The sequence below is a fragment of the Protopterus annectens genome, chromosome 5.part0 (genome assembly GCF_019279795.1).
Source record: "Protopterus annectens isolate FY-2018-M chromosome 5.part0, PAN1.0, whole genome shotgun sequence".
Classification (NCBI taxonomy): domain Eukaryota; kingdom Metazoa; phylum Chordata; order Ceratodontiformes; family Protopteridae; genus Protopterus; species Protopterus annectens.
The window spans coordinates 933,858,373-933,880,948 of NC_056735.1; positions in this window are offsets into that span (position 1 = coordinate 933,858,373).

Sequence of the window (22,576 nt, forward strand, 5' to 3'; positions counted from 1 at the left end):
AAGACCTCACAGCCCTAACTTCAATTCCACTATTTAAAACTAAACTGAAACACTTTCTAACCATCCACTGGCTATGCTCTTGCAATAACCCTAGCTGATCTTTTTACCTCCTCCCTTCTCCTGCCCCCTCTCCTCTTTCTCCCAACTCTATTACTTCACACTTTCCATTTCTGTTGGGTAACTGTCTCTCCCTACTAAAAATAGACTTTACTCAAATTTCTATTGTTAAACTTTTAAATAATGTAATTAATTCTGTTACATATTATGTTTACCTGAACTTACGTAACTGCTATGTCTCTGTCTGATCACCTTTTACTGAACATCCTGTAATTGTGGTTCAAACGCCTTGTTTATTATTGTACATTCTTGTATTTTATACCTGTCATGTAGTAGATAGCGGAGCTTTTCTCCCCGGGCCTCCACTGAAAATGGACGTGTATCCAGTTGGACTAGCCCGGTTAACAAATGTAAAATAAAAATAAAATAAATAAAATTGTTTTAGCAGACATCTGACATATATGATATTGTTTCAGTACCTTGTGACATACCTCCTCAGATCATCACAGTGATTTACCAGAGGAATACAGGATGGATGATGCACACACCAATATTACGGGGCCAAATGCTATGAATTCTTGCACAACCCAGCCTGTAGAGAGGTATGCTTACAACCAATTGACTGCTGGAGCTGTGGAAATGGTCCAGAACCTTAGTGGTATATTACAATGGTGGAATTTCTGTGCATTTCTGTTCTGGCAGACAGGGGATAAGATATGTGGGGGGTGTCCTGGGTCAGATATGTTGGCCTATAGCTACCAGTACTTTGCATGGGGGTCTTCTCAAAGGTTGACTGCACTTGGAGGGTCTTGTGTGTGTCAGACTGTTTGACCAGCCTGGAGGTGTGTGTGTCTCACATATATGTATGGCCTACGTCATTTTGCTTGACTGGTGATCAGGGAAGGGTGTGTTACTCCCCATGGCTGTGGGCCAGTGTTCTGTGGGTGCAGGCATGTTGCCATCTTCCAGGATTAGGACTGCCTGCAATGAGTGCATTTCCATGTTTAGACTCTTACCCCTGCCTGTTGACTGTACAGAGTATCACAGAATGTCTAGATTCATGACTCATATATCTGGTTGATTACCCAAATGAGTGTGGTTTATTTTCAATGACAAGTATGTTGCAAGTCACTCAGGGTTGAGTTCAGATATTACTGACAGTTGTCATTGCAGTTTCAGACTTCATACTCTTCAAACATTCCATGCTAATGTAATCATCCCATCAACTTTCTAACATTATAAGAGCAGTATTTCAAAGGTGTCCTTCTCTTTGGACATTTATCACTCCATTATTCATGGCTTTGTCCAGATTTCTGGTTCTCTGATGCTGGCAGGTTTGGTCCTAGCATTTAGCAGCATGGCCTTTCTTTGCATTTTATAGACTGTGAGAAAAACAGCAACGGAAGATCTAGTCACGATGACACTCAGTGAAAAACTCTCAAACTCCAGATAAAATCCAAAACAGGTTTAATGGTTCACAACATGTAAAAAGTAGATGAGTGCTTTCGCGTAGTGTATCCTACGCTTCATCAGATAGCAATAAACAAAATGCAAAGCTCTTATATATCCAAATACGCGGGAAAAAACACTTCAACAAGCGTTTTAACAAGCAATTAAGGTTCATAATGCAAACAACTGAAGTTCATTATTAAATATGTGAAACGCACTGCCTTAATAGGCAGCACTATCAGTTAATAAATATGTAGATAAATGACGAATCATATACAAACTAACAAAAACAGAAACAAAACTTTAAATGAATATATATATTACTACCATCTTAACAGCCAGAAAACTGGATGTATATATGTTATAATAGATCACATAACTTATATGCAGCACAAGTTATAGAAAATACATAATTGCTCAACTCACATTACTATTGTGCTGATGTTTCAATACATAATAAGCAATTTTCAAAATGCATATTATATCACATTATGAAATAGTGCTGATGTTCTTACAGTCAGATGGCAACAACAGCACTAATAAATAAATTCATATGTAAATATATATATATATACAACTAATAAAAACAGAATTAAAAACTAAAGAAATTTTATGCAAGGTTGACTAGCATCCTAAAATAAATCATTAAGATATAGATATATAAACCATATTAGGAACCTTTACTTTCAAGAACTGGTTTAATAGATACATAATTGTTCAAGCCTGGAGATAAGTGTGCACTAAGTCTTAAAATCCACTTCAGTTCAATCAAAGCCAATTCATTATCAGAATCACCACCCTTGGATTTTGCCCTACTACCTGTAAAACTCTGAAACAAAAAGTATGAGAGGAATATTCTAACATATGTTTTGCTAACGCGTTAGCCTCATTGCCTTTACGTATGTCATAAAGGTGATTATAGATTCTATCCTGTAATCTCCTTTTAGTCAAGCCCACATAAAAGGCTTGGCAGGCCACACAATTGGCAAGGTAAATGAGATTTCAGACACAGGTTGCATGCAACTTGGGAGTGAAAATAAAGTCAATAGTGGGATGCTTGTAAACCTGAGTACTAGTAATATAACTACATCTATTACACTGGTTACAAGCAAAAGTGCCATAAGTCAAAGATGTGGGAATGACAGGAGAAGTCAAATTAATATGGTCATTGCATAGAATTTGTTTAAAATTTCTACTATTCTTATATAGAAATCTAGGTTTACTGCCTACTAGTTGTTTAGTCTGAGTGTCCATAACAAGGACATTCCAGTTTCTGTAAATCACTTCTTGTATTTTCTTGATGTCACTAGTATATTTAATGATATATTTAACTGTATTATTAACATTATATGAACTATATCTGCCTCTGTGTCTATTATATTCACTGAGTTCACTAGATGTAATAGCACTCTCTATATTAGGGGAATCTATACTACCCAAAACATTTTGTCTAATGTTCCTCACCATAGTGGCTCATAGCCTCTATTTATAAACAGCGATTCCATAAAATCAGCCTCTAGCAATAAGGACTCTCGCTCTTTACAAAGTCTCAAAATTCTCAAAAATTGACTCTTGACAATACCATGGAAGGTATGTCTGGGGTGCATACTGTCGAAATTAAGGATTGTATTTTTCCATACTGGTTTCCTGTACAAAGAGGAGACAATGGAACCACATTCTGTTAGCCTTAGAGACACATCTAAAAAATGTATTTCAGTAGGTGAAACATCCTTCGTAAATCTGAGAAAGGAGGTGGTCATTTCTAGATATAACAAAAACTGATCAAATATCTGTTGGGGACCCTCCCAAACGATAAGGATATCATCCACAAACCGTTTATAAAGTTTGACAAACCTAAACATTTCATTTTCAAACAAATAGGTTTTCTCCCAATAAAAAAACACCAGATTTGCGTAAGTATTAGCACAGGGGGTGCCCATGGCAACCCCCCACTGTTACAAGAAACATCTATCTCTAAATAAAAAAGCATTATTATATAATATCAGTTCAAGTAATTGACATATCAAGATTATCCTGTCATTGCTAAAAGATGTCTCACTAACTAGTAGTTCTCGAACTGATTGTATACCTATATCATTTGGTATGGATGTAAATAAATTCTTTACATCCAATGTAATGAGCAAATATTCATGCTCAGCAACATCTAATGTTAAGGTACTTAAGCTTTCTAGTAGATGGTAAGTGTCTTTCAAAATGGATGAAAACTGGTTAACAATAGGTCTCAACAGGTGTTCAAGAAAGGTAGAAATATTGGATGTTATCCATTTGTCGCCTGAGACAATAAGTCTCATGGGTATAGGGAGGGTGTCATTATGTATCTTGGGTAGTCCCTTGATAATAGGTATTACTGGATGTTTTATTGAAAAATATTCAAAGATCTCAGAACTGATCTGTCGACACATTAGCAGATCATACAAAGTATCTTGTACATTACGTATAATCTTATTAACTTTATAAGTAGCATGATCAGAAAGCATAGTTAGCATATTTTTCTCATAGTCTAATGTATTCAACAGTACTACCCCTCCTCCCTTGTCTGCAGGTTTTACAGTTACAGTGCAATTATGCGTAAGGTCATGAAGGGACTTGGATTCCTGCTGTGTTAAATTATAGTATCTTCCTTTCTTACTGATGTTAGAAAAGAGACTATAAAAATCACATTCACATAGCTTGAGGAAACATTCAGTTTGAGAAGGCATTATTGGTGTAAAAGAACTAGTATGTTTATACTGAAACAATTGTGAGCTAGTAGCTGTTATATCAGCTTTATCTGAAAAAAACAATTTTAAAGAGACCTGACAACAGAAAAGTCTCAAATCTATAAGGGTTTCACTAAGTATCGCCGAACTGGCAGGAATAAAATTAAGCCCTCTGTTCAACAGGCTGACATGTGAATTGTCCAACCTAAAATCAGAAAAATTAAATACCAAATTAGTCAATGTCTTGTCCTTCTGTTTTGCGCGAACCTCTCTCCTGAATATTTTCTTTTCCGTGAGCCTCTGCTGTTGGACCGTCCTCTCGTCTGCGGTGTAAATTTCCTCTGATAGGGCAAAAAAGAAATATTTCCTGAATGAGCTGTCTTAGGTATTGCTCCAGTGGCAAAGGCAACCTGGTTGTTGAGAAACGCCTGCTGATTAGGTGGAGGTGTGTCCGTAACTGAGCGTTCATTTTTATTACAAACACCTGATGGTAATTCTAGCAAGGGTTCATCACAGCCAGTTTGAGAAGGTATGATAGACTGTGTTATGTTGGTGTTATGGACCCCATGAAACTCCCTAACAGAGCACTGTGGGTGAGGCATGGGCATTTGCCAAAGGCCTGTAGGCTAGGTGTGGCAGATGCTATCTGTAGCAAGGCAGTGCCATCTGATGATCATATGTTTCCAGGCTGCCAGCAGTGGACACCCCTGGGATGGCACCAGTAAGTTGACTGTGGGTGTTACTGACAATTGCTTTCTGTTCATGTTGAGCCATTAATCTAGTTGACAGCTGGATGCTGCTTAAGGCTAGGGACATGTAGGGGCATTTCTACTGGACGATGGGTGGGGGGGTGACACATCTGTACACAATACACATTTGCAGATACTGTGATGATATTTACTTAACATTTTGGTCCCATTTAGCATAGTGGTGTGCTCTATCTTTGAGACTACAGGCATAACAGTATCAAGCACAGGTCAGATTCTTCTGGCATAAACATTTGTAGTTTCAGACTTCTTACCTCTCAGCATCATACTGCCACTGCCAGACCTGCTGTGATATCACTGTGTAAGTCTATAGGTGGGGATTTCATGGATGTCGCCATGTGGGGGCCTTTGCCAGACATTTCTCTGTGTTTTTTTACAGCTGATCTGCTGGGTAAGGCTGGGGGTGGGTATAGGACCTCCACTTTGACATCCATGCATGTAACCTATGACCCCCCAGTTATTTGGCTCACCACATATACTGCAGTAGTATTTGTCAGCTAGGGTGGTACTGCATAGTGTGTGTAAGCCAGTACTGGGAATATACTTCCTGCTGTCCCACACACTGCAAGACAGAGAAAGAGATCAGTCCCTCGGGCCCTACAGTGTCAGTGTATGTGCTATGGGTTGCCTCTTTGCCAAGGACAGGGCATACTGGGCATGCCTCCATCTGCCTACAGGGGCAGGCTCAGGATGTTCCTCCTCCAAGTCCTTCTAAGACCTTGGCAATGGTGGGGGGCTGTGTGGTCCTTCCCCATGTTGTTCTTGCTGCAGCTGTTTCCACAGGATCATATTGTGTAGTATGTCACATACTATGAACATGTGTGCACGTGTGGCTGGAGAGTACTATAAGGTCTCCACTGCATATGTGAAGGCAGCAGAACCATGACTTGAGCAACTCAAACACACACTCTATAATGATCCTGGTTTGTGAGTGTGCCTCACAGTGGCATTCTTGTGTGGGTGTGTGTGCATTTATGATGGGTGTCATCAGCCACGGCTCCAGTGCGTAGCCAGCATCCCCCACCAGATGGCCATATGGATGTCCCCACAGGCAAACACCTGGTACAGCTGTGATGAATGCCAGATGTAGGAGTTGTGATAGCTTCCAGGACTGCCAGCACACACATTCATGATAATGCCCTAGGCATCGCACACAACCTGGCAGTTGATGGAGGGAAACTCCTTCCAGTTTAGGTAGAGCCTGCCCTGGTCACCAGGTGGTGCTTTGATGTGGATGTGCGTGCAGTCTATGGCACCCAGTACCTCCAGGTATTCTGCTACACAGTGGAAAAGATACATATTACTGGTCCTCTCCTCACAGGTGCTGGGGAAGTAAATGTGCTAAGCGGCATGTGGTTGCATGGCATCCAGGAACTGGTGGAGTATCCTGGACACAGATGCCTGTGAGACCCCATGATATCCCCAGTTGGTCTTTGGAAAGTACCTGTAGCTAGTATTCTTAAGGCTACACATACCTTGGTATCCACTGGGATGGGTTTCCCTCTGTTATTTATTTATTTAACATTTGTTTGCCAGGATAGTCCGACTGGACAACAAGTGTCCATTTTCAGAGTATTCCTGGGGAGAAAAACTCCATAAGTTTACAGAGAGCAGAAAAATTTATAAGAGAGACATTACAGAGTAGTAGCATACAGATTGTAGACTTTACAGCTGTTAGTATACAATAAGAGGATATTCCCTCTTTTGGTTGAAAATACAAGTGTACAGAATATACAATGAGAGCAGATAAGAACCTGGTAGAGCATTGCAAGATATTTCACAACTGAATAAGAGTATATAAATGTTTAAGTTTTCCATATATACATTCAAGCAAATATACATGCAAGAGTATACATACAATATGCATACACATACATACACACACTATATATATATATATATATATATATATATATATATATATATAATAGACACACACACATATATATATACACACACACACACACACACACACACACACACACACTTATATATAGGTTATTGCTCATACATGGCTAGATATAGTTAGATGGTGTTGTTTGTGTTGTCCAGGATAGATGGGGTGTAGAAATATTAAGTGGACGAGGCTTCAGGGGGTCAATTACAGGTGCATAGATGGTTGGTGAAGAGGTATGTTTTAAGTAGGCTTTTGAAGGAGAGTGTGGAATTTTGTAGTCTGAGGTCAGGGGGAAGGTTGTTCCATATTTTTGCTATTTTGTGGGTAAATAGTGATTCCCCAGAGTTGTTTTTGCATGTGATGGTTTCGATTAAGGCTTTGTTGGAGGGCCGAAGTTGTCTAGTTGAATTGTAGAAGTTCCGAATGCTAGTCAAGTCAGGGGTTTTCTCTGGATAGTACAGAATTAGATGAACTAGGCTGAGTTGATGGTAGGTTAATAGGTTTGGAAATTCAAGCTAGTGCAAGGCTTGTAGGGAAAGGCAGTGGTGAGATCATGATTTGGCATTGGTAGTGAATCTAGCAATTTTGTTGTAACAGACGGAAAGTTTTATTAAGGTCAGTTTTGTAAAGATTAGTTAGAATTGGGGATGCATGAATTAGAGTAGATAGGAGGTGGGTCTTGGCTATTGCAATTCGAGATTCGGTGGTTAGATAACTTTTACAGCTCTTGAGGAAACCTAGCTTTTTGTGGACTTTAGAGATGGTTGTTGATATGTGCTTTGTGAATTTGAGTTGCTGGTCAATGGTAACTCCTAGGAGTTTAGCCTCAGTGACAGGGGTGATTTGGGTTTTGCTGGTGGAGAGTATAGAGAAGGTAAGGTTGCTCGTTTTAGTAGAGTGGGTAGCATTAGTTGTGTTTTCTTGTGATTTAGTATGAGTTGTGAAGCCAGTTCTCTATTTCAGAGAAGGCATCTTGCGCTTTTTGTTGGAGAAGTTGGATGTTGGGTGCAGAGCATATGAGAGTTGTTTCGTCAGCGTATTGGACTATGTTGGCTTTAGAGGTAGCTGAGTGGAGTTGATTTGTGAAGATATTAAAAAGAAGGGGTCCTAGGAGTGATCCTTGCGGCACACCTAAGGAGGTTGGGAGTGGGGGGAATAGAGAGTTATGCCATTTGACGGATTGTTGGCAGTTATCTAAATAGCTTTTAAACCAGAGGAGGGCGGGGCTGTTAAGGCTGAGGTCAGAGAGACAAGACAGTAGTTTATTATGTGAGACTGTGTCGAATGCCTTGGATAAATCTAGGAAAGTAGCTGAGACAAATTTACCTAGATTCCTGTGGGAGTTTATAGTATTGGTGAATTTGAGTAGGGCAGTGCTGGTGCTGTGGGATGGGCGAAATCCATGTTGGGCTGAGGAGTGAAGGTTGTTGGTGAGGAGATAGGAGAGGCACTGGTGATGAATACATCTTTCTAGGATCTTAGAGAGGGGTGAGAGAATTGCAGTTGATTGATAGTTGGAAAGGTCTAGGGAGGGGCCACCTTTGTGGAGTGGTATGATATATGAGGTTTTCCACAGGACTGGAACCGTGTGTTCAGTGACAGATCTATTTATTCGAAGTGAAATGGGATAGGCTATAGCTGTGAATGCAATTTGGAAATATTCGGCAGGAAGGTTATCGGCTGTAAGGGTGGGTGGTTTGAGTCTGGCTAGGAGTTTTTGGATAGTAGAGGTAGGAACAGATTTAAGTGTGAATGGTATGGTATTGATTTGGGCCTGAGGTGATGGTGGGGTGTTGGAGGAAGTGATGTTGTTTAAGAATTTGAGTACTGAGGAGGTGAAATAGTTAATAAAGCTGGAGACTATGTCCAAGTCTGTACCTGTTATATTGGATGCAGGAGTGGTGCTTCTTCCGGGTTGTAGGATATTATTTATTGTTGCCCAGAATTTTTGCAGTTTGGTACTGTATTTGTTTTGTTGAGTGATACAGTAATTTTGCTTATTGAGTTTAACCTACTTTTCTGCTTTGTTTTGGAGCTTGTGAATAGTTTGACTAGCTGCAGATGATCTGGTGTGGTGCCTGTTTTTTCAGGCATTATCCCTGGCTCTAAGTAGGGCTTTTGTGGATTTTTGGAGCCAAGGGGTGGAGTTGCTATGTATCCTGATAGTTTTAAGGGGGCTAGTTGGTTGAGGATATATAGGAATGTGCAGTTGAAGTAATCAACTGCTTTGTCTAATGAAAGGGTTTTGATGGTAAACCAGTTGCAATGTTGCAAGGTTCTTATGAAGTGGTCTCTAGGAAAATTTTTGTTAGAGTGGGTTTGTAGAAGGGAGGGAGAGTTAAGTGTTTTAAGTTTTTGCCTAAGGATAAAAGTGGGGCTATGGTCGCTCAGAGAGTTTGGTAGGGTTCCACATCGATGGGCAGTATTTGGTTGATTTGTGAGGATCCAATCAATTATAGATTCTCTTTTTGTGGCCTTATCAATGCGTGTGGGAGAATCTACACGTTGGGTGAAGTTATATAGGTTAATGTGGTGGGTGGGGGTGGGAGAATGGATGAAGTTCCAGTCAATGTTTACATCACCTAGCATGACAGTTTCTTGAGGGAAGGAGTATGAGGCCTAGTGAAGTATGGATTCTAGGGTGGTTAGGTTGTCACCCGGGGGTATATAGATTCCCAGTAGGTTTAGGTGCTTATGTTGGTTAAGGGAGAGCTTTGCAAATAGAGTCTCTGCATTTTTGAAGATGGGGGAATCTTTTTAGAGGAGTTGGAGTTGTAGGTTGGTTCTGTGAAGCAGAGCTAAGCCTCCACCTCTTTTATGTAGCCGGTCTGCCCTGAGAATGTTATACCCAGGAGGGGTGATGGAATTATCTATAATATGTGGTTTATGCCATGTCTCTGTGATGAGAATAATATCAGGGTTATATAAGGAGATGGCAGCATGAAGGTCTTCTATTTTATTCATGATACTGCAGGTATTCATATTTAGTATCAGTAAGTCGGTGGGTTTGTGCTTAGCTGAATAGTGATGGGTGCATGGCTTATTAGCAGAGGTTGTTGGCCCAGGGTTGGGGGTGAATGTCTCCTCCTTGTAGTAGCTGGGTAGTTATATAGGTGATAGCTGTTAGATATTGGACAATTAGGTAGTGAAATTGTAGACTTGGTTCCTTTTTAGATGGATAGAAATGGTACATGGGAGGGGCATGGCATATGGGGGGTTGGGTGTATATGGTGGGGTATATTCTTGCACAAGTGGGGGTGATAGTAATGTTGTGGGTTAGGATGGGGGATTGGGGTGGATACAGTGAGTGATTGTAAAGAGATAAGAAGTGCTGATGGTGGCTATGGAGAGGCAGGTGAATAGGGAGGTTAATCCCAGGAAGGTATAGTGGAGATGAGACTGGGGGTAATGAGACATAGTGGGAGTGAGGTTATGCAGTTAGAGGAGGTATATATACTTGGTGAGGGTGTGAGTTGTGTGAATAGGAGATATGGGTATGGATATTGAACTGGTAGGAGGGCTGGACTGTTGGGAAGTTGAAGGGTGTGTGTAGATGGTGCTGATGAAAGTAATTATTGGATAATGGGTGGATGAAGGGAGGGTCTTAGTAAAGGAGGTTATCTATAAATTCAGAGTATGTAGGGGTGGGTGGGAATTGGGGTAGGGTAGAGGAGCAGAGTGAACCTGTAGGGTGAACGGAGTGGGATGATTCAATCAAGGTATGTGCAATTCAAAAATAAACTATCAGTTGCTTAGAAGTCACATCTATAATGTTACTCTTTCTTTTGTTTCCAATGCTTTTTTATTTTTTAAAGGAGTGAAAGTCCTTTTTAATATTACCAGTTGGATGCCCTAATAAATACCTTGTCTGAGGGCTGAGAGAGAGTGAGTCAATTATTGTTGAGTCAGAGACAGACTGGGAGGGCAGTGGGGATATATCACATAGAAGAAGGAAAATAAACAGGTAAATGTTTCTTCAGAGACTGGAAGGGCTAGAATTACACTTTAGTGTGGAGTGTTTTACAGACTTTAAGTGTAGAAACCAGAATGTGTGCACCTGGGGGGGGGTGACTCAAATATCTAAGGCTGAAAGTGATTGTGTCAGTTAATGTTGACTCAGAGACAGACTGGGAGGGTAGTGGGAATATGTCACATAGAAGAAGAAAAAATAAACAGGTAAATATTTTTTTAGAGACTAGAAGGGCTAGAATTACAGTTTAGCGTGGAGTGTTTTTACAGACTTGAATGGTAGAAATCAGAATGTTTCTACATGGGGGGGCTGAAATCCCTGCTGCTGGCTCATGTATTTATGTTCAGTACATTAATGATTACAGTAAAACACACAGCCTACTAATGCCTTTTGTATTATAATGAGACATACACTTAGGTTCTGCAAGGTTCTTCAATACAGCTGGATGTCCCACTGGCTTTATTTATGTTAGTGGTATTTGCCACAGGATAGGATAGGTCTATGAGACACAGCTGGCTTGGGGCAGAGAAAAAAGAAAGTAAAAGATGGTAGGGAACAGTGAGCAGTTATAAAGTTCTACAGCTTTAACACACTCAAAAAACGAAAAATACAGTTTAGAGAACAGTAGACAATTGTGAAATACCACAACACTAATAAACAAAAAATAAACAGTTTAGAGTATTAATCACAATATAATAGTACAGAAGTGATAAAGTTAGATCTTTGTTTTATGGCAAATACTGCACTCATATATAACTGAACACACTAGATGCATGTTCCTCAACAGTTAACTGAGCATTCTATCTTAAAGCCCCATTCTGCATGAACTAAAAAGAATATTTAGCATTGTAATAAATAGTCTCTGGTTCCAGCCATAAGTTTAAGTTTACATCAAATGCAGTCATGTTGCCATAAGAAAATAGCTTTTACATACAAGTAAAACAAATTGATTGTTTTGCAATGAAAATGATTAGCCTCCAGCACTGGCCATAGGTTTTAAAGTTGAATCAAACACAAACACTTAAAAATGTATACAAAAAAATAGCCTCTGGTACTACATTAGCACTAAATTAGTTCAAAATAATGCATCAAGAGCCTCTGGAACCAGCCAAATGTTTAAAGTGGTAACAGACCCAGTTGCTAAAACATGTAGTAAGATTAGCTTCTGGTACAAGCCATAGGTTTAGGACAACCTACAAAAAAAAACCAGTTGCTAAGTCAGAGGAAGCAGCAGATAATGGTTACACTGCACAGTTCATAAAAATAATACACAATCAGTTGTATAACATGTACTTACAGATAAACTTGCCATGAGACCAGCAGGTGAGGATTCCTAGTTTAAAGATGGCACCTGTTGTTTCTGGGACTGAAATAAGCTCACACTAGACATGAAGGGGGAGGGGCCAGAAGTGAACTAGAATGTGATAAAACAAAGAGTGGTGACTATGCAGATAGAGAGCCAATCAAGGTATGTGCAATTCAAAAATAAACTATCAGTTGCTCAGAAGTCACATCTATAATGTTAGTCTTTCTTTTTTCTGTTGGTTCTGGGTCTGAGGCAAGGCCGGCACAGCTCGAGTTGCTGGAGTATGTTCCTGTCCACCCTGTAGTATCTACTATCTCTAGATCATGTAGCCCTTGGTAGGTTACCATGGATCTGAACACTCTTCTCCTCCTCCTCAGTCTGAGTTGGTTGTCAGCATTATCCTCTTCAGCACCTTTGGCCTCTTGCACATACTGATAGATGAATGCGACAGCAGACCCTAGCATTTTTTGCTAGTTTTGTCAGTTAAAATTCCCCCGTATGTGTACACCTATAATGCAGAGCTTGTGGGAAAAACCAAACTGGAAGGTGTTTGTGTAGTTTATAGTGGTGCGCTGCAGATGCTGCCCATGTGATTGGCTGACTTTGAGACATTCCACCTGCCAGCTATTTTACTTGCATTTAAGTGGCTGTATTTTGCTATTTCCCTTTTTATCCCCCTTCCCATCTCCACCCCTTTTAAGCCCTGAGGAATGGAGCGCAAACCTACTGCCTAAATGTAAACAGTGCTGCTGTTTCTGTTTTTTTGTTTGTTTAAGTCCCAGTGTGTGCCACACATACCCATTTAGCTAGGGTAAACACATTTTAGCAGAAATGGGCCTCCCTGGAAGTGAACATGCTCTTCATTTCATGGTGTAAGATATTACAGTCGCAGTCACACCCCTTGCTTTGCTGTGTTTAGCTAAGCACAAACTCAGGCAACAGAGCTCCAATGTGCTTACAGCAAACATGGCACACCTCCTTTTCATGTTAGCTGTTCCTCCTGCCTACACTCTCCTGTTCTAGCATCTACATGGTTAGGTGCAGTGTGTGGAATTAGAATATTCTGTGAGTCAGTAAATTTCCCCTCATTTACATACCCCACTGCCTTAATCCATAGTTATTGCTCTGACACGGAGCCTTTCCCCTTGACAACCAGTGTTCTCTGGCAATGTTTTGATTCTGGATGCCATTGATTATAATGGCAAAATGCATATTTCCCCTAAAATTGAGTTTTTACATTTTTTTTATTTTCGGCATGATCCCGTTTGTGCGCCACTGCCCTATGCTTAAATGGCCGAGATCGACCCCCAAAAAACCTTTGATTTTTTATTAAATTAAACACTTTCCCATGCCAATGGCCATATATGTAGCCATCTGCATGCCTAAAGTTTATAATATATGCTTTTATTTCAGCTGTCATGCCACCATTTTGCTACTCACCCCATTTGCAACTCAGTTATAATTAATACTCAGAAAACAGACACAATGCCACTGTTGGTGGCCTCCTTGCCATACCGCTGAATGGATGTTTCATTTCACTTGTGCTGTCCTCTAACTTTTATTTCATGCCAGTAAATAAAATTCTTATTTCCAACAGAGGCACTCTGTTGGACATTACACATCAGCATCCTCGGGCATGTGGACATGACACCTCAGCATCTCCAGGGATATGGACGTGGCACCTTAGCATTCTCAGGCATGTGGACATGACACATCATCTTCCCCGTGGATGTGGTCATGAAACCTTAGCATCATCAGGGATGAAGACATGACAGCTCAGCATACCAAGGGATGTGAACATGACAGTTCAGCATCCTCAGGTGTGTGGACATGACACCTCAGTATCTCCAGGAATATGGACATGATATCTTAGCATTCTCAGGCATGTGGACATGACAACTCATTATCCCAGTGGATGTGATCATAACAGCTCAGTATCCTCAGGGATGTACACATTACAACTCAGCATCCCCATGGATCTGGACATGACACCTCGGTATCCTCAGGGATGTAGACATGACACCTCAGCATACACAGAGATGTGAACATGACCTTCAGCATCCCCATGGATGTGGACATGATAGCTCAGCATTGCTAGGGATGTGGACGTGACACTTCAGTATCCTCAGGGATTTAGACATGCCAACTCAGCATCCCCAGGGATGTGGACATGACACCTCAGCATCCCCGTGGATGTGGACATGACAGTTCAGTATCCTCAGATATGTAGACATCACACCTCAGAATCCCCAGGGATGTTGACATAACACTTCAGCATCCCTATGGATGTGGTCATGACACCTCAGCATCTCCAGGGATGTAGATATGACACCTTAGCATTCTCAAGCTTTTGGACATGACACCTCAGCATTGCCAGTAATGTAGACATGATATCTCAGTACCCTCAGGGATATAGACATGACACCTCAGTATCCCTGTGGATGTGGACATGACAGCTCAACATTGTGGACATGACACTTCAGTATCCTCAGGGATGTAGACATCACACCTCAGCATCTCCAGGGATGTGGACATAACACCTCAGTATCCCTGTGGATGTGGTCATGACACCTCATCATCTCCAGGGATGTAGACATGACACCTTAGCATTCTCAAGCTTGTGGCTCAGCATTGCCAGTGATGTGGACATGACATCTCAGTATACTCAGGGAAGTAGACATGACACGTCAGCATCCCCAGGGATGTGGACGTGAAACTTCGACATCTGCAGGGATGGAGCATGACATCTCAGAATCCTCAGGCAAACTGAGTTAGAACAGAAGCATGACCAGAGTACCGATATAACTGATTTCATTTTTACAACTAAACAGTACTACAGTACAGGTGTTACTTAATCTATTAAGATCACTTACTTAGAAAACTAACCTGGACCTCAACCTCTGTGGTCATAACAAAGTGCTATGACAACTCTCTATTGAAATGTCAACACTCAAAATGCTGAATGCCAATATGCAGAAAAAGAAAAGACTGAAAACACAGGATTAGAGCGAATCTTGAAAACCACTCTTCTCCTTAAAATGTCTTTATGCAGGAGGGGCAATCGTCCACTGCATCCCACCATGTTAGGGGGAGGCAAGCTCCCTATTCCCCTGAACTTATATATACCAACTCTGAAATTGCCATACCTTGGAGAAAAGGGAATATTATGAATGGCATCTCAGACTTAGTACATTTAAGTCCGATTTCGGCCATTCCGTCTCCATATTTCAAGACTCGACATAGCAGGTCCCAACATTTAAAATGGTTACCATGCTCTAACAACTGAAGCAAAGCTATATATTTTAGATTAAAGCTACCTGCTGCAGTTCCAATACATGTGATGATAGTAGTCATTTGATAAAGAGTTGTGGACCATGACGTCATAGAGAAGAAACAGCCATAACATCCATCTGGGAAAGTATTCAACTTCTAGAATGCATTGTCCCATCCTTTGTCTTTTAACTCAGGGAGGTGCTCATGTACTTGTTCTCTGAGAGTGGAACCTAGAAGCTAATATCACGAGGGGGGGTGGGATATGGCATTATGTTATTTGATCATTCCTCTTACCCCACTTTGTGATCAGAAAAAAAAGCACATTACAAGACTCAAGAAAAATACAACTGTTTTCTAAAGCTTAATCTCCTCCTTCCCTACTTCTCTTTATATACCTCGTTCTGACTCTACTTTTTATTATAATTCTTCCAACATGCTATCTGTAATATTCACTCTGCATACAATGCATTTGGATTCTCTGTTTTGTCTGTTGCTCTATGTATAACATCAAGTGTCTTTTTTCTTTATACCCCCTCGCCAAGTCTGATATTCACTGTATATATAATTCATGTGTTTGCATGTGTGTGTGTGTATATATATATATATATATATATATATATATATATATATGTATATATGGATTCCTATTACAAGAACGAAAGTTCACTACTTCGAACTTGTAATAGGAAGCCTCACTTCTGCGAAGGTTCACTTTAATGAAAGTGAACTTTTGCGTAAGTGCATTTCACTGAAAACACCGCAGCTCAGTGGAGGACATAAAAAACAAGCTATGTCCTCCACTATGGTGCGACAGTCATGGAACTTAGGGTTAGGGCACAGGTTAGGGTAAGGGGATAGTAAAGCTATCCCCTTACCCTAACCCCTGCCCTAACCCTAAGGTTCATGACTATCGCACCATACTGGAGGACATTGCTATGTCATTCACTGCATTGCAGTCATCACGGACCTTAGGGTTAGGGCACAGGTCATGGTAAGGGGATAGCCCTACAGGCTATCCCCTTACTATGACCCATGCCCTAACCCTAAGGTCCGTGAGTACTGCACAGAATTTCAGTACAACACCCGTTCGTTGTACTGAACTTTGTGTAAGTGCACTTTCAATTAAGTGCACTTTTGCTGCAGTGAGCATTCCATGCACTATTTTGAATTAGTGAAAATTCGATCTAGTGTATGGAACCCATATATATATATATATATATATATATATATATATATATATATATATATATATATAGATATATATATATATATATATATATATATATATATATATATATATATATATATATATATATCTTTAGTCTTTTGTCATTCTCTCTGTATATAATGCCATGAATCTGTTGTCTTTATCCCTGGGCTGAGACTGAAATAGGTCCAATGGGATCAGTGCTTTATCCCAGTTAACAAGTTAAACATAAAAATAAATCAATATTTATGATTTAAAAAATAAAGTATGACTTGGTTTTGATGAGGTCCATTCTAGCAGCAGAGTACATGTGGCAGCATTAAAAGTTTGGCTCTGTAAGCAAAACAGCAACATTCAGCACAACATAGACAGAGCAGTAGGCTCAAAGCAAATCTGAGAAACTAGTGGTGGAGAGGAACTGCATGGAAAGCATGAATGTCTTCAACAAGTCATTGCAAACACGCTGGATCAAAATTTATCTCCCTAATTAAATTCTAGATCAGATTTTATCTACCTAATTAAATGAGATGAATGGATACTGCTAAGCAGCAGAAAGCATCATTCCATTGTCCAAAGTTGCTTAATGGGATATAATATACTCCACCCTACAGATGGCATTCTGTGAACCAGTACATAGTGTAGATAATGTACAATTGGTTTGTGTAAATATTGTTCATTTCTCTGTTAAATTTACATGTGATTACTTATTGGAACTATAATCTACTGTGCTGATATAATATAAGGTATTGCTTTACTTTGAGTTATATGGTGATGGTCTGATATTCCTAATATTATGTACTGTACTACTAATATTATATATAATTCTTTATTGTATACCACTGTAATTCTGTATTTTGTAATATTTTTGTTATATGTTGATGCTCTCAGAGTCCATGTTATGGCAGAAAGGTCAGTAGAGCAATCCACCTTCCTGAATACCAAATTGTGAATGAATAAATGAATGATTAACCTAAAATAAATAAAAGAATGTTGGATTTCAGTGGGACTGAAATGCAGGAATAGTGGTTGAAGATGATCAAAAATGATTGCATTTTCCAGTGCCTGCATTTACTAAACAGAATAGTTAATTCCACATATAGGCAGCCACGCAACCATTTGAATCAAGCTAGGAAAATATATTACCTGCTACCCCAACTTTGTATAATAAGCATCTTGACACTGATGGATTACTATATAAAAATAGGCAAGCCTCTGAATAGACAAGGGAATCAACTAAAGTAGATCATTAATAGTTAATTAATTAATAGCTCAACATATCTAAACAATCCTAGCATAGTTTGTGTTTACTGTGAAGTTGACTGTCTGAAGAAGCGAATGTTATTCGTGAAAGTGCTTACTTTTTGCAATAAATTTCTTCTGCAATAATTTCCTGCCGTGTGGAACCACTTCTGTTTTTATTTTTACTGATGGATTACTGTTGTAATTTTTACTTAACATCTCCCTCATGTAGTCTAGTTTTTCCATACCATTCTATCTCATTGTATTGACAACACATCTTTATCCACCACATCCACTACTGCTGCAGTTCTGTTCCAGGGCAAGGTGACATTCATCACTGGCAAACACTTGCTCATCATTAAGTTAGCAAACCACTTAGCACACAGTTCAATAGTTCATATTGTGCATCTAAGACTGAATATCATAAGACCAGACCTGATCCTTACCTGTTTACTTCCCATTTTTTAAAAACTTAATCAAACAAAACAGATTAATTTCACCTGAACAGTTCAGAAATAAAAACTGGTTAAGACTAGGTTGCTTAGAATGTCTTGTTACTTGAATGATGCAGAATTCAATATAACCTAACATTTTACTGGCACCATCTATGTCAGAAATGGAATCTCCAGCACTGATTTTTTTCAAATATTTTACTCTACAGTGTTCACTATTGAAGTTTGAATTAAGGCAGCCATTCTTCTAAAACTAGGATATATCAATAGCACTTTCTGAAGGGGTTTCAGTTGGGTACATCTCTTCCTGTCACAGTCCAGCATGTTTTCTGTAAATTTTCACATTCAAGATATCTGTGCTCCTGAAGCAATGTGTGTAGTGACATAATATTCAGTAGTGCTCATACAGTAAGCCAGCTATTTCTTTTTTCACCTCTTACACAGTTTGGGTCTCAGTTCTTGTTATCAGTGTTGAAGTGCAGCATTTACATGGCTAAACATCAACATGCTAAATGACCACGTGACCATACAATTACCAGTAAAGATCCACATGGACATTGCCTTTAATCATCTGGGGAGGAACATGGTCTAACAAACTGCTGCAAGTACTGTAGTCTTAATTCACCCACTAGACAACATAAAAGGGAAAGAAGTGTTTGGCCTACTCTGTGTCCAAAACCATGTCAGCTTCTGAGATCTGTTTGGAGACCAGCAGGAAGGCCTTTCTTGAAATCATAGACATAAATTGAAAAATCACCAGAAGGAAAGCACTATTACAGGCGGTCAAGGCCAGACCCTAGAGGTATGTCTGGTGTTCTGATATTCCTCTCATCCCTGCAGATGGTGAGTTTATCTTCAATTAACAAGTGCTTAAATCCTCATCTCTACTTTACAGAAGATGGAGATAAGAGGACTAGAAGAGACAGGAACCCAGTTTCTGCCCATTGGGATGCAGTCTTGGATTCTTGACTCATCAGTCCCACATATGATTGGCAGGAGCACAATCTCATCCAGCCTAATCCAGCAGTCAGGGCTTGAGTTGCCCAAATTTGGATCGGCGGTACTTGGGACCAAATACTCTTGTATTGAGGCTACCTCCAGGCCTATTCAGGTTTACAAGACTTAGATGAGAAGGGTTCTCAGGTTATTTCACACTGGATCTTGAATCTCAGGACCTGCACATGAAGAACATATTTTTCCATTGGAAACCTGAGTCACTGATGTGGGGTCTCATACTTAGGGAATATGATTTGAAGCCCACACTAGGTTTCGATCAGGTTTCTCCTATGCTTTTTTCAACCCTGCTGGAATGTGATCAAGTGCCAGTTTCTTGACTCTGACTTCCAGCAATGCTTATTTACATGCCTGCCTTGGCACAGTCCTTGTCATGAGCATACTCTTACAGGTTGTGGGGTGTGGCATTTTGTCAGACTGTAGATCCTATGACAGTTCAGGGGATCCTGAGGTCAGTGTCCTAAGGTGGACCAAGATAATGGTTCATCACCTCTGCCCCACCTCTAGAAGACAATGTACTTACTTGGAAAGAAGTCTGAAGAGCCTTGATTATCCCTTCTATAGAGCCAGACATTAAGGATGTTGTTAAAGAAGCTGAGAGGTACTCTAACTGTACCATTTTAGCCATTAGGAAGCCAGTCACATACCCTCTAAAATGCACTAACTTAGTGGTCAGAACAATTAACTAGACATCATATTGCTGACTCTTATGTGCTCTCCTTGGTTGTACATAGGATTATTGATATCAGCATTTTGCTACTTTGATGACCGATATGAATTAAAGAGCTGTGGAAAAGTGTGGCAAAAGGTTTTCTCCTCTGCAACTCTTGGGTTGAAGGCACTCAACTGTCCCATTTCCAGTCCCGCTTTGTTAGGAAGCCTCTGTGTATGTTTGTGGACTGCAAAGAGTCTTGGTTCAAGGAAAATCTTTTTGAGGCTCTGTCTACAAGTTCAACAGTGAAGTACCATGTTTTCTACTGCAGTTTTGACTGTGATGATGCTCTGGCTATAGCCATGAGTTTAGGTGTGTTTCTACACAGGACAATGGGTCCAGGAGTATACTTTGTGATATAAGGACTCAGTAACAAGATTCTGGATACCCATTTTTTAGAGAAGGTGATATTTGGCCATCCAGCTCAATAGCTGGTCAGAAACCCCGAGCAAAAGTATGCCCCTCATTTCTGTGAAGGATCTTTTTGCCCCTCTCCCCATACTTCCAGTCCTTTTTCTCGTATCACTGGCCAGACTAAAAGAGAAAGATACCTGCACACAGTGTGAGGAAAGCTTTTAACTTCATCCAGTCATGTTTCTTCTAGTGCCAGCTAAACCACCCAATATCTTGACCTTGCTGGCCACTCTACCACATTCATAAATTTAGTCTGTGACTGGCCATTGGGGTGAGAGGTTTGCACCTGCTTGGTGAAATCACCTTGTTTCATTAGGTCCTTTATGTGGTCTCTCTTTGCCATGCTGTGTATCTCATTATTCCTTTCCAATAAGTGCTTTTTTCATGACTTTGCACAGGTCCAGACTCTGCTGTTTAAAGAGGCCATAGAGGCTGTCCCATTTTCAAGGGATGAAGTTTTACTGTTGCTCACCCTTGTCTCAACCTGGGGTGAATAATGTCTGTCTTATTCAGGATCTCATTGACCTCAGCAAACACACTGCTACATCTGTTTCAGCTGTTCCCCCTTGCTCCAGCAGGGTTCATGGATGGTGTCATTGAACATGCCAGACGTCACTGGGATATCAACATCTGTAATCTACACAGGCCCTTTTCTTGATGTGCTATGAAATGGTTTCATTAAAGTGCATAGTGTAATTGTTTAGGCTTTGCTTACTGCCCAAACTTTTTTTTCTAGCATGTTGGCCATGGTAAACAATGTCTTGCAGCAGAAGGCTCTCATTATATTTATTTATTGGAACAATTAGCTTCTGCTAGCAACATCCCCTGCTATAACCATTCCCTAAGTTGCAGTTTATAGTGGTGGCCACAAATTGGAGTCAGTTTTCTTTGCCTGTTGCTCAGCTGATAAACATAATCAGTGCAGAGCTGGAACTCTTCTATGCTTATCATTCCCAACCTTAAAAAGGGCCCACTAAGTCATGGCCTTGGCTGAATGGATGAAGATGCAATGCAAGGTTCACATCCGGGCTTTGATACCCTTTCTGGATTTGATGTTTGCCATGATCTTTAATAGCTGTATGTGTGTGTTAGTATGGACTTTGAGGTATTTGCACTTCAGAGCTACTACACACACACACACACACACACACACACACACACACACACACACACACACACACACACACACACACACCCAGACCTGTTTCTGGTATCGGACCCTTGTTACCTGATACTTGTTACCTTAGAGTGGGTTTCACTTCTGCAAGCAAAGCTGCCACAAATTTTGACAAAAATGTTTTGCTTGCACACTGGAGAACTCATTCAAGCTTAGCTAGTGGAGGGTGTATAGTTCTTCTGGAGATGGAGCTCCATACCAAACAGATGTAGCTAAGAAGGGTGCTCCTGGCGCTAAGGGGATTGGAGAAAATACATCCTCTCTTCATCATTGATCAGGTAGGCAGTCTGTTGTCTGGAACCCAAGCCAACAGGAGCAAAGTCATACCCCCTGTGCAGGAAGGTAGTGTTATTATGGCAGTGGGCCATAGAAAGAGGCCTCTGTTGAAGTACACAACTTGGTGAATACTCTGAACTGTTTCTATAGCCCTATCCTAAAGATGCACATTCAGAGATAGTGCCTGTACAGGACCTTACTAGACAGGGACACACCAGGATTTGACTTCTTTGGAACTCAGAAAAATACAGTCCTTGCTCTCTTCTACTTAGTTCAGTAGGACATGGGAAGGTAGCATTGTATGCATTCTTTCTCTATCCCATGATTTGCGAGATTCCTGTATGTATTCTCACTGATTTCATGTCTCTTTCTCCGGGGAAGAAAGAACAGCATTCTCATTTCCCCTCTGGAAATACAGAAGCATATGATTTCAGTGTCTCAGGTCCCTTATGATAAACATCTCCTGGTTAAAAGCCTTGGATGTTCACTATAGTGGGGTTGACATTTTGCTTCATCTCAGGATCTGGGTCCTAATGTAGACACCCTGATCTTGCCAGATTTGCCAACTGGGGTCTTAGAGGTTCTTCAGGTTGCTAAGATTTCCACTTAACATGTCTATGTCTTTAAATGGAAACAGTTCTCATTC